The following is a 12,782-nucleotide window of genomic DNA, read 5'->3' on the forward strand; positions in this document are numbered from 1 at the left end:
AGAGAGCGACAGAGACAGTGACACATATGGACAAAGACAGAAAAGTAAAAAAATCAAAAAAATAAATGAAAGGAAGTGAAAGAAACCTAGGAGAAAGAAGAAAGGATAAAAAAGAGGAAAGTGAGAACTGACGATGGAAAGGAAAACTTGAAGAAGGAAAAGGGAGACTGAGAGAAAAAATAGTGTGAGGGAGCATAAAAGGGAAAGGAAGAGAAAGTCTGAGAAAGAGAAATAGAGATGGACAGAGAGAAAAAATGAGAGAAAGATAAAAAGAAAGAAAGGCTATTCAGTTTTACAGCTGGAAGTGAGAGATGGCACCAAGAAAGTTGTTCCAGGCGTTTTACACACACACACACACACACACACACACACACACACACACACACACACACACACACACAGCTCCCAGACAGGAAAAGCAGGAGATAGCAGAGTTGAAAGACAAGAAAATGAGAGAAAAGGGAACAGATGTGGGCAAGAAAGAATTAGATAGAAAGTGAGAGAGAGAGAGAGAGAGAGAGAGAGAGAGAGAGAGAGAAAGGAGTGCTTGATGTGTGCTTTCAGGCCTCAGGTGATTCTTGCTTCCCTTCATTAAGCTGGATCTACTCATTCTGCCATCTGTGCTCCCACTAAAATACCAACTCAATTCTCATTCTCACACACACACACACACACACACACACACACACACACACACACACACACACACACACACCTGTTTCCATTCAAATTTTCTTACATCCAACTCACATATAAAAAAACACAAATGGTTATTATTCTATCCACATTCACTGGATATGAGCAATTGTGCGCTCTGATTGGCTACTCTACTACTAGGATATCAGCTCATATACCATGAGTAGAGAAAAACAAAATGGCGGCGCGTGTTGCTGAACCAACCGAGGACGAAATAAAAACTCTACTCAAAAACAAAACCCCCCAAAATACAAAAAAAGCAACAAAATATGGAATAAAATTTGATGGTAAGAACATATCTTTTTTTTTAATTTTCAAGAATTATTATTATTATCGTATTTTTCACAAATCGCTCCTGTCATTTCGCCAGTTTGTTTACATTCTAAGCAGAAATGATTTTGTTGGACGTTTTGTATAAAGGTTTTATTTATTGAATTTGCAGAAAATGAAAATAAAAATGCTCCGTTTCTCAAAATCCAGTGAATGTGGATAGAATAAAACAGTTATTCCACTCAATCTCGTCGTATATGGCTTATAGTCGACTCGGTGCTACGCGCCTCGTCAGCTATCAGCTCATGTATGACTCGATTTCGTAGAATAATGGTCAAATATACACTCCTAACGCTGATAATAAATTAATGCTATAGCTAAAACCCTGATTCCAAAAAAGCAAGGATGCTCTATAAAACATAAATAAAAACAGAATGCAATGAACTGCAAATCCTTTTTGACCTATTCAACTGAATACAATACAAAGACAAGTAAAGATATTTAATGTTGAAACTGATAAACATGATTGGTTTTTTTTTTTTTTTTTTTTTGCAAATATACACTCATTCTGCGACACATTCCCAAAAAAATGGGACGGGGCAACGACAGACTGGGAAAGTTGTGGAATGCTGAAAAATCACCTGTCTGGAACATTCTACAGGTAAAGAGTTTAACTGGGAATTGGAAAGGCTCAGTCGTTCACAAGCAAAGATGGGACGAGGTTCACCACTTTGTGAAAAGCTGCATGGGCAACGGTTTCAGAACAACATTCCTCAGTGTGCAATTGTGAGGAATTTATAGATTTCAAAATCGACGATCCGTAATATCATCAAAATATTCAGAGAATCCAGATAAAATCACTGCATGTAAGCGACAAGGCCGAAAACCAACATTGAAAGCCCGTGACCTTCAATCCCTCAGGCGGCCCTGCATTAAACGCTGATATTATTATATAAAGGACATTACTGCATGGGCTTGGGAATACTTCAGAAAACCGTTGTCGATGAACATGGTTCGTCGTTGCATGTACCATGCAAAACAAAAGCCATACATCAACAACATCCAGACACGCCACCAAATTCTCTGAGCTCTGAGCTCATCTGAGACAGACTGATGCAAAATGAAAAAGTGGGCTGTGGTCTGACGAGTCCACATTTCAAATTGTTTTTGGAGATCATGGACGCTGTGTCCTCCGGGCGAAAGAGGAAAAGGGCCATCCAGATTGTTACCAGCACAAAGTTCAAAAGCCAGCATCTGTGATGGTTTGTGCCCATGCCAGGGGTACCTTGCACATCTGTGAAGGCTCCATTAATGCTGAAACGTACATACAGGTTTTGGAGCAACATCTGCTGCCATCCAGAAAACATCTTTTTCCGGGACGTCCCTGCTTTTCCCAGCAAAACAATGTCAAGCCACATTCTGCAAGTGTTTCAACAGCATGGCTTCATAGTAAAAGAGTGCAGGTGCTAAACTGGCCTGCCTGCCTCCATTGAAAATGTGTGAAGCACAAAATACAAAAACAGAGACCCTGGGCTGTTGTTCATTTCCATTTTACACCTCATTATCTGGATCACCTTCAGCCACCAGGACTAACATGCTTCCTCTGAGACACATGAAGCCACCTGCTGCATCGCTCCCAACTAATGCAAATGTAATTATAGCAGGAAACTGAGAATTGGTAACTGCGAAACTCTGTATTAACTATCCTTCTTAACTAGACAGTGTTTTGATCATTTCAAGGAGGAAGGATGTGCTCCTAAAATAAACTCAGTCAAAAGGCAGCATAAAGACATCTTTCTTCTATAGTTCCTTAGATTGGATGAATCTGTAGGAGCATCACGTCTCTTTCAGTCAGACGGAAAAGAAATAATTAATGAAGAGAACTCTATGAAAGTGTGAAAAACAACATGGAAAAACAACAAATTCATACACTCTGACTGAGGAATGTCTTTACAGATTTTGTCTCATAGGCTTTTTTAAACAGTTTTTACTATGATTTATATTTGTGTTCGCTGCAATTCTAACATTCTAGCTACGTTAGCTAGTCAGGAACATCTAGTGATATGTGTATCCCTACTGTGAATCTAATGAGCGATTGAAATGCAATGAAATTGAACATAATTATTCACACACTGGCCACTTTAATAAGAAAACCTGTACACTAAAGCTATACAGCTAAAGATAAAAGACTGAATGATGTTTTCCGCTCTTCAACTGTCCAGTTTTGGAGAGCCTGTATCCACTCAACATATAGGATTCTGTTTAAACTCTCTACACACAATGGTGCAGAACAGACTACAATAAACGCCTTGTCGATGAGAGAGATCAGAGGAGAATGAACTGACTGGATCAAGCTGACAGGAATATTACAGTAACTCAGATAATCACTCTTTATAACCGTGGTGAGCAGAAAAGCATCTCACCATGCCAAACATGGCAAATCTTGAGGTGGATGTGGAATACTTAGGATGTAGAAGAGCCGGTATTCCATATCTTATCTAGCGCACTGATATAGAGAGTAGAGCTGAATCCCACACACCTCCTTTCTGGAACGCATAGTGCACTCACTGCATAGGATGTTAATGTGTGTGTGTGTGTGTGTGTGTGTGTGTGTAAGAGCAAGAAAAATGAAAAGGGAAAATGAATTTAACCGTTATAACAGCTGGTTTAATTCAGTTTCTACATAGAAACATGACATATGGAAATGCATTAAAGTACTTCAGGCTGAGCTCAGTGTGTGTGTGTGTGTGTGTGTGTGTGTGTGTGTGTGTGTGTAAACTTGTATTCACAACATATTGAGGACCGGACTATGTTTTTTTTTTACCAGCAGAGTGAGGACATTTTTTGGAAGTGAGGACTTTTTGGTTGGTCCTCGCTTCTTCAAAGGGTTGTTTGAGGGTTAAGACTTAGTTGTAGGGTTCAGGTTAGAATTAGGTTTAGGTTCGGGTTCGGGGTGGGGTTGTTATGGTTATTTCGTTGTTTTGGTTAAGGTTAGGGTAAGGGGCTAGGGAATGCATTATGTTAATGGGTCCCCACAAAGATAGGTGTACAAGAAGGTGTGTGTGTGTGTGTGTGTGTGTGTGTGAGAGAGAGAGAGAGAGAGAGAGAGAGAGAGAGAGCAGATAGGAAGGAAAAGAACGGATAATGAGTTTAACTGTCAGAAAAGCTGGTTTTTTAATTACGTTTATAAACAATGATTATATGTTGTACATTGAATACTGAAATGCATAAAACTGAACTGCTTCAGGCTCAGGCTGAGCCGTGCGTGTGTGTGCATGTGTGTGTGTGTGTGTGTGTGTGTGTGTGTGTGTTTGTGAGTGAACGCTTGACATTATCTCTTTTCACTCTGAAATGCCAAGGCTGCAGCAGTAATGCTCCATGGCATCCTGAAAACCTTTAAACTGACCAACACACACACACACACACACCCACACCCACACACACACACACACACACACACAGAGTTAAGTCTAGTCCATGTCAGTGTGCTGTGTTTACTCAGGTATTGTACACTGGAATGTCTCAGTGGTGTTACAAGGTTGCACTGAGCTTCAGCCATTAAAGAAGTCATTTTAGGGAAAACTCTATTCATTTACATTTTTTAAACACAGACTGACTTTATTAGTTATGCACTGGAGCTTTAGGGCCAATTTAGTGACCAGGTCCTGGAAGTCTATCTCACCAACCTAAACCCACAAATTATTTAAATCTATTGTAATATAGATTAGTTATATATGGTTAGTCTATTCTATTATAAACTGTAGTTTTAGAAGCAAGTATGGTTTTAAAAACGTCTTAATACTGAATTGTGGTTTTAAATTTGTGTCATTACCTAAACTTTAGTATTTAGAAGCATGCCCTTACCTAAGCTATAGTTTCAGTTTGAGGAACTTCAGGTTTAGGAGCTTGCATCACTGAAACTAAGTGTAATAAACCCTGATTCTGTATGAAATTTGTGAGAAATCAGTGATGACTTACCTCAAAGTGTGTCTGATGAGAGGAAAAGCAGTGAAACTGTTGTGTCAGTGGATAGGGAACTGAGAAGCTCTATTCAGCAGTCTATGAAAGAAGAACTGAATCAGGGTTGCCATGTTGGAAAGGATCCCCCGCTGTCATTGCTGGTTGTGGCTCATTTACACTACCGTTCAAAAGTTTGGGGTCACTTTGAAATTTCCTTATTTTTGAAAGAAAAGCACTGTTCTTTTCAATGAAGATCACTTTAAACTAGGGATGCGTACTGGTACTGTGTACCGGTACTGTACCGTGAAAATCGATTCGGTACAGGTCCAAAATATCGGATCATGAAGTACTGGTACTGTACCAATATAAATTTACACCAAGTATCTGCCTGCTTATTTTGTGACTGAAGATGCGTAAATCCTACCACAAAGACGAAAATTTAGCACTGGAAAAGACGTAAAATGCCGCGCTGAAACTTGAAATCAGAGCCATCTTTGATTTGAGATCCTCTCGCCACAGTCTCACGAGACATTGCAAGAGCTAGGCTGATCCAGCGTTCTGATTGGTCAAAAAGACTCAAAAGCAGGTCAGCCATTTTTCCTTTGCTGGCATTGGTAGCCTTTGTTGCTTTGTGTAATTTTGCCGCGTAAGTTAAAGGCCGCGGACTGCGCGTAGTCTGTAGTACTCTAGTGTAGTCACTTCTCGCTGTGAGACAACTTATGACTTTTTGTCCCAAGTTAACTATAGGGTGACTGAGAAGTGAGGTAGGAAACCTAGTTATGTTCAGTTTTCTTTGAATAAAGATACTGAGAAGTTGTCAACAGTTTATTAATGTTTCTGTCATTATTGAAGAAGTTCAGAAGAATTTGTCAAATTGTTCAGGTACAGGTACAGGTCCGGACCTGTACCTAAACCTCTGTACCGGTACCTGTACCTGATGTTACGTTTAGGTACACAGCCCTACTTTAAACTAATCAGAAATCCACTCTATACATTGCTAATGTGGTAAATGACTATTCTAGCTGCAAATGTCTGGTTTTTGGTGCAATATCTCCATAGGGCTATGAAACGGAGATCTGTGCCGCCAAAGGTGCCATGTATGGCACAGGAAAGACTTTGACTTGTTGAGTGGTATATCAGATATATTCCATTCAGCTAGCATGATACTGAACTCATCTTTGACTCATTCAATATCATGCTAGCTGAATGGAATATATCTGATATACCACAAAAAAAAGACAGCCAATATTATTATTATTATTATTACAATACATACACATTCCTTTCAGGTGTTCAACGTCTCTTTCTCTTTCAAAATTCTCTCAAAATCTTCTGTATTTAACAAAGCAAACCTGGCGGCCATGTTTGTTTACAAATTGTCCCAGTCGCTTACTGGCATGGAAGTTTTACGTCTCCGACGTGTGACGTCATGTTGTCTTGACAACCATCAATTCAAAGTCCTTCAAATGCCACGTGGTGCATAGGGCGGCGCCAATCTCCGTTTCCGTAGCCCTCAGCCTCTCGCCTATTACATAGCTAAGGTTACAGTGGGGGGCTAGTCCTTTGGTAACAGCAAGAGTTTGACTCCCCACTCGCATCTGTATTGCAGCGTGCCTTGCCAGACGGCAGTAGGTACCATTTTTATGATGGTATGACCCGACCGTGAGTAGAACTCGCGATCTCCTGATCGAGAGGCGGACACGCTAACCACTAGGCCAACTCATGGTACGAATTGTCCCAGTCGCTCACTAGCACGGAAGTTTTACGTCTCTCACATGTGATGTCATGTTGTCTTGACAACCATGCAATATTGTAAACCATATTCAACGCTCATTCGCTATTGGGTAAAGTGACGTACACTACCATTCAAAAGTTTGGGGTCACTTTGAAATGTCCTTATTTTTGAAAGAAAAGCACTGTTCTTTTCAATGAAGATCACTTTAAACTAATCAGAAATCCACTCTATACATTGCTAATGTGGTAAATGACTATTCTAGCTGCAAATGTCTGGTTTTTGGTGCAATATCTCCATAGGTGTATAGAGGCCCATTTCCAGCAACTCTCACTCCAGTGTTCTAATGGTACAATGTGTTTGCTCATTGCCTCAGAAGGCTAATGGATGATTAGAAAACCCTTGTACAATCATGTTAGCACAGCTGAAAACAGTTGAGCTCTTTAGAGAAGCTATAAAACTGACCTTCCTTTGAGCAGATTGAGTTTCTGGAGCATCACATTTGTGGGGTCGATTAAATGCTCAAAATGGCCAGAAAAACGTCTTGACTATATTTTCTATTCATTTTACAACTTATGGTGGTAAATAAAAGTGTGACTTTTCATGGAAAACACAAAATTGTCTGGGTGACCCCAAACTTTTGAACGGAGGTGGACAGTAACGAAGTACATTTACTTGAGTGCTGTACTTAAGTACACTTTTTGAGTATCTGTACTTTACTTGAGTATTTTTTTGGGGAAACTTCTGACTTTTTCACTACATTTGAAAGACAAATATTGTACTTTCCACTCCACTACATTTCTATCAAGGTCCTCGTCACTATGAAGCAGCTTTGAAAGTGGATGTTTTTTGTTTTCTTTTCTAAAATGCGAATGGTTTTTTCGCAGGTGACACTGAGACAACCGATCAATAATCACTAAGGTCAGGTCACGTCCATAGACTGGAAAAAATCAAGTTCAATTTCTCAGCAGTATTGTTTGAACACAATTAGTTGATGGCAGAACAGAACGAGGCAGTTTTTCTGGAGAATGCACACACACCCATGGCCATATCTTGAACCCATGTTTCAGTTTCCAGAAAGGATTAAAGATTCGTTTCCTTTTAAATGTTTGTTTTGTTTGCCAAAAATGAACCACGTCACAGCCTTCAAAAACTCGCCGTCCGACCTGCGGAAGCATATTGTGGTACAGTATGTAAATGTTTTATTCCAAGAGAAAGCTTGCAATGAAGTTGTCTGTGCTTTTAGAGCTAGCAATAACGTTGCAATAGCTATGCAGTCTGGTTAGTCAAATGACTTTCTATGGATTTGCCTGCCAAGTTGCTACAGCCTTGTCCACGGCTAACATTAACACATAGCTAGTTAACTTGGACACTGTTAGTTAGCATGTAAAAACAGAGTTACGCTAACATGAATAACATTATATGATAGTGGGCAGGGCTTGTGTCAGGCTCAATTCGGATCAGTAGTGGACTCAGCACGGTGGTGTAGTGGTTAGCACGGTCGCCTCACAGCAAGAAGGTTCTGGGTTTGAACCCAGCAGCCGGCGAGGTCCTTTCTGTATGGAGTTTGCATGTTCTCCCTGTGTCTGCGTGGGTTTCCTCCGGGTGCTCCGGTTTCCCCCACAGTCTAAAGACATGTGGTTAGGTTAATATGGGACGGCCTTGGGCTGAGGTGCCCTTGAGCGAGGCACCTAACTCTCAATTGCTCCCCGGGCGCTGTTAGCATGGCCGCCCACTGCTCTGGGTATGTATGTGTGTGTGCTCATTGCTCACGTGTGTGTTCACTGCTTCAGATGGGTTAAATGCAGAGAGGAAATTTCACAAGTGTGTGATGAATAAAGTTGTGCTTTCTTTTCTTTTTCGACTCAGACTTGACTCGGATCAATAGTGGACTCGACTTGGATTCGACTCAAAATTTTCTTTAACAACTTGGACTTGACTCGGACTTGAACACTGGACTCGAGACTGGAATCAGACTCGAGATTTAGTGACTCGACTACAACACTGATTGATGTGCTCAATAAGTATGTGTTATAATCACAGTAAATTGTTTGTTTATATTGTCAAGATGTAGCCAAACCTTACAAAAACAACTATATAACGTTTGCATTGCTAAGCGGTATCCAAGCATGTGACTTCTAGCTGCAAAGAGCCTATCCCGGGTGACTTTGAGCAAGTGGTGGGATACACCCTGGACAGGTTGCGCAAGTCTATTGCAGGGCTAACAAAGAGACAAACAACAATTCACACTCACATTTACACCTGTGGTCAATTTAGAGTAGCCGGTTGACCTAATCCACGTCTTTGGACTGGTGGAAGAAACCAGAGCACCTGGAGGAAACCAACACAAACACAGGGAGAACATGCAAACTCCAGACAGAAAGGCCCCATATGGCCTCAAGGTTCAAACCCAGAACCTTCTTCCTGTGATGCGACAGTGCTCACCACTGCCCCGACATCTCATCTCATCTCATTATCTGTAGCAGCTTTATCCTGTTGTACAGGGTCGCAGGCAAGCTGGAGCCTATCCCAGCTGACTACGGGCGAAAGGCGGGGTACACCCTGGACAAGTCACCAGGTCATCACAGGGCCGACACATAGACACAGACAACCATTCACACTCACATTCACACCTACGGTCAATTTAGAGTCACCAGTTAACCTAACCTGCATGTCTTTGGACTGTGGGGGAAACTGGAGCACCCGGAGGAAACCCACGTGGACACGGGGAGAACATGCAAACTCGGCACAGAAAGGCCCTCGCCGACCACGGGGCTCGAACCCGGACCTTCTTGCTGTGAGGGGACAGCGCTAACCACTACACCACCATGCCGCCCCCTGCCCCGACATGCCACCCATATTTTTTATTATTATTATTATTTTCTAAGGGAAATTTTAAGTGTTAGAACTGACACTAGATAATTTTACTTATCAATGAATTACACAATAATTTTGCCAAGATTCATGGAGCCACTGAAATGACACTCTGATTATTATTATTTTTTTAAATAAGGGCCATGAATGAATATAGCAACAACAAAATACTGAACTCATAGCAACCATTTTATTTAGACCATTGTAGCCACAGGAACCAAAACATGGAAACGGAAGTGAGTGTTAAAATTACACTTTACTTCAGTCCTGGAATGACGTTGCCACAACATGTTAAGTCATGAGCTCAAGTTACACAATTCATGGCCATGATTTTGGTATCTCATTGCCACAACATAATAATTTGTTGTGAGATGCATAGTTTGTGGCCTTGAAAACGAACTTGGTGGATTATCTTAATTCATGGCCCCCATGCCTAATCAGAAGCTCTGTAAAGATGGCATGTCCTGTCTTGATATAACAGTGTTCAAATGTTCAGAAAAAAATGAATGTTCTGACAAGGAACAAGAAGATGATGTCAACCAAAGAGCTCCACCAAAACACACAAACACAGTCATGGAGAAAGTGTCACACACTCTGTCATCAATTATTCCTTACCAATGTTAACTTTCTATCAATTTTTTTCTATATTTGAGCTATTAATACAACGACATTTTACTCACAGAATGGCATACATTTAGCCTTTATTTAGACATTTAGCTGGAGAATTTAGAATAGATGCCATATTAACCAGCTTAAGTGTTTTCAAATGTGTCGTATTAAATACACAATAGTGTATTTAAATAATATTGGCTGGTGTTGAGCGGTATATAACCGGTGAGTGGCCTAGTGATTAGCGTGTCCGCCTCTCGATCGGGAGATCGCGAGTTCAACTCACAGTCGGGTCATACCAAAGACCATCATAAAAATGGTGCCTTCTGGCAAGGCACACTGCAATACAGATGTGAGTAGGGAGCCAAACTCTCGTGGTTACCAGAGGACCCGCCCCCCACTGTAACCCTAGCGATGTAATATAGGCGAGAGGCCGAGGGCTATGAAACGGAGATCTGTGCCGCCAAAGGTGCCATGTATGGCACAGGAAAGACTTTGACTTGTTGAGTGGTATATCAGATATATTCCATTCAGCTAGCATGATACTGAACTCATCTTTGACTCGTTCAATATCATGCTAGCTGAATGGAATATATCTGATATACCACAAAAAAAAGACAGCCAATATTATTATTATTATTATTATTACAATACATACACATTCCTTTCAGGTGTTCAACGTCTCTTTCTCTTTCAAAATTCTCTCAAAATCTTCTGTATTTAACAAAGCAAACCTGGAGGCCATGTTTGTTTACAAATTGTCCCAGTCGCTCACTGGCATGGAAGTTTTACGTCTCCGACGTGTGACGTCATGTTGTCTTGACAACCATCAATTCAAAGTCCTTCAAATGCCACGTGGTGCATAGGGCGGCGCCAATCTCCGTTTCCGTAGCCCTCAGCCTCTCACCTATTACATAGCTAAGGTTACAGTGGGGGGCTAGTCCTTTGGTAACAGCAAGAGTTTGACTGCCCACTCGCATCTGTATTGCAGCGTGCCTTGCCAGACGGCAGTAGGTACCATTTTTATGATGGTATGACCCGACCGTGAGTAGAACTCGCGAACTCCTGATCGAGAGGCGGACACGCTAACCACTAGGCCAACTCACGGTACGAATTGTCCCAGTCGCTCACTAGCACGGAAGTTTTACGTCTCTCACATGTGATGTCATGTTGTCTTGACAACCATGCAATATTGTAAACCATATTCAACGCTCATTCGCTATTGGGTAAAGTGACGTACGCTACCATTCAAAAGTTTGGGGTCACTTTGAAATGTCCTTATTTTTGAAAGAAAAGCACTGTTCTTTTCAATGAAGATCACTTTAAACTAATCAGAAATCCACTCTATACATTGCTAATGTGGTAAATGACTATTCTAGCTGCAAATGTCTGGTTTTTGGTGCAATATCTCCATAGGTGTATAGAGGCCCATTTCCAGCAACTCTCACTCCAGTGTTCTAATGGTACAATGTGTTTGCTCATTGCCTCAGAAGGCTAATGGATGATTAGAAAACCCTTGTACAATCATGTTAGCACAGCTGAAAACAGTTTAACTCTTTAGAGAAGCTATAAAACTGACCTTCCTTTGAGCAGATTGAGTTTCTGGAGCGTCACATTTGTGGGGTCGATTAAATGCTCAAAATGGCCAGAAAAATGTCTTGACTACATTTTCTATTCATTTTACAACTTATGGTGGTAAATAAAAGTGTGACTTTTCATGGAAAACACAAAATCGTCTGGGTGACCCCAAACTTTTGAACGGCAGTGTAAAGGCCTTTGCATGCTTGTGCGACAAGGCTTTCGCAGATAGCTTTTCGCAGACAGTTGTAATTTATCGTTGAGCGGGGAGTAATAGGCGTGCGCGATGTTATTCACCGGCACAACGCAAGGGGGCGAGAAGTCGCTAGGAGTAGTTGGTGGGTGTGGTTAGTGGAGTGTTTATCCTCCGGTTACTTATAATGACTAGAACTTTTTTATAATGACTAGAACTGGAGTCGTATAGATGTCCGTACTTCTTCACTTCCTCAATCAACCGCTCTTCATGCTGCTCCATCTTCGCTCGTGTTTTTAAAAATGCCGGTCGTGAAAACAAAACAAACCGGGAAAGTAGGGAAGCGGAAGTGCGTGTACAGCGGGTAGAGTGGACCAATCAGAGCCCTCTTGTCTGCGAGGCTTCTGCGGTGGTCACAATTTTTGGGAGGTGCGCGCAGAGCGTCTGCGAAGGTGGGGGGGCTACGCAGACACTGTCTGCGACACCGTCTGCGAGGACTGGGTTGTCAGCATAAATTGGCCTTAATACACGTAGGATAAGCGATATGCTAACAATATTGCATGCTAACAAGCCAAATGAATGAAACCTGCTAGAAGGGAATAGAACACATGTTTTAATTCCATCCAAAAAGTGTCCTGTATGTATAATAATGTATTATGTATGTCTTTATTATCTAAAATCGTGTAAAATATATTTTTGAAATGTATTATTGTTAGTGTATGGATTTTATGAAACCAATCTGGCAACCCTGTTAACAGCTCCACTCCTCCTCTCCAGCTAAACCCTCTTGATTCTCCAGGGGGAAACCGCCAGAAATTAACAACCCTGAGAGCAGAAATGCCCGGTGAAGTTATCAATATGAGGAGAAAA

At 41.3% G+C, this 12,782-nt stretch overlaps 1 protein-coding gene across 1 annotated transcript in view; it reads right to left on the minus strand.

The window, feature by feature from the left end:
- csgalnact1a (chondroitin sulfate N-acetylgalactosaminyltransferase 1a) overlaps positions 1-5,006 on the minus strand; it is an 83,864-nt gene extending 78,858 nt beyond the window's left edge. Inside the window, exon 1 of the mRNA XM_060908912.1 lies at positions 4,945-5,006. The gene's annotated coding sequence lies outside the window, so the exon portion shown is untranslated. The remainder of the gene's footprint in view (positions 1-4,944) is intronic.
- Between the last annotated feature and the right edge of the window lie 7,776 nt (positions 5,007-12,782).

This window comes from Neoarius graeffei, chromosome 25 (genome assembly GCF_027579695.1).
Source record: "Neoarius graeffei isolate fNeoGra1 chromosome 25, fNeoGra1.pri, whole genome shotgun sequence".
NCBI lineage: Eukaryota > Metazoa > Chordata > Actinopteri > Siluriformes > Ariidae > Neoarius > Neoarius graeffei.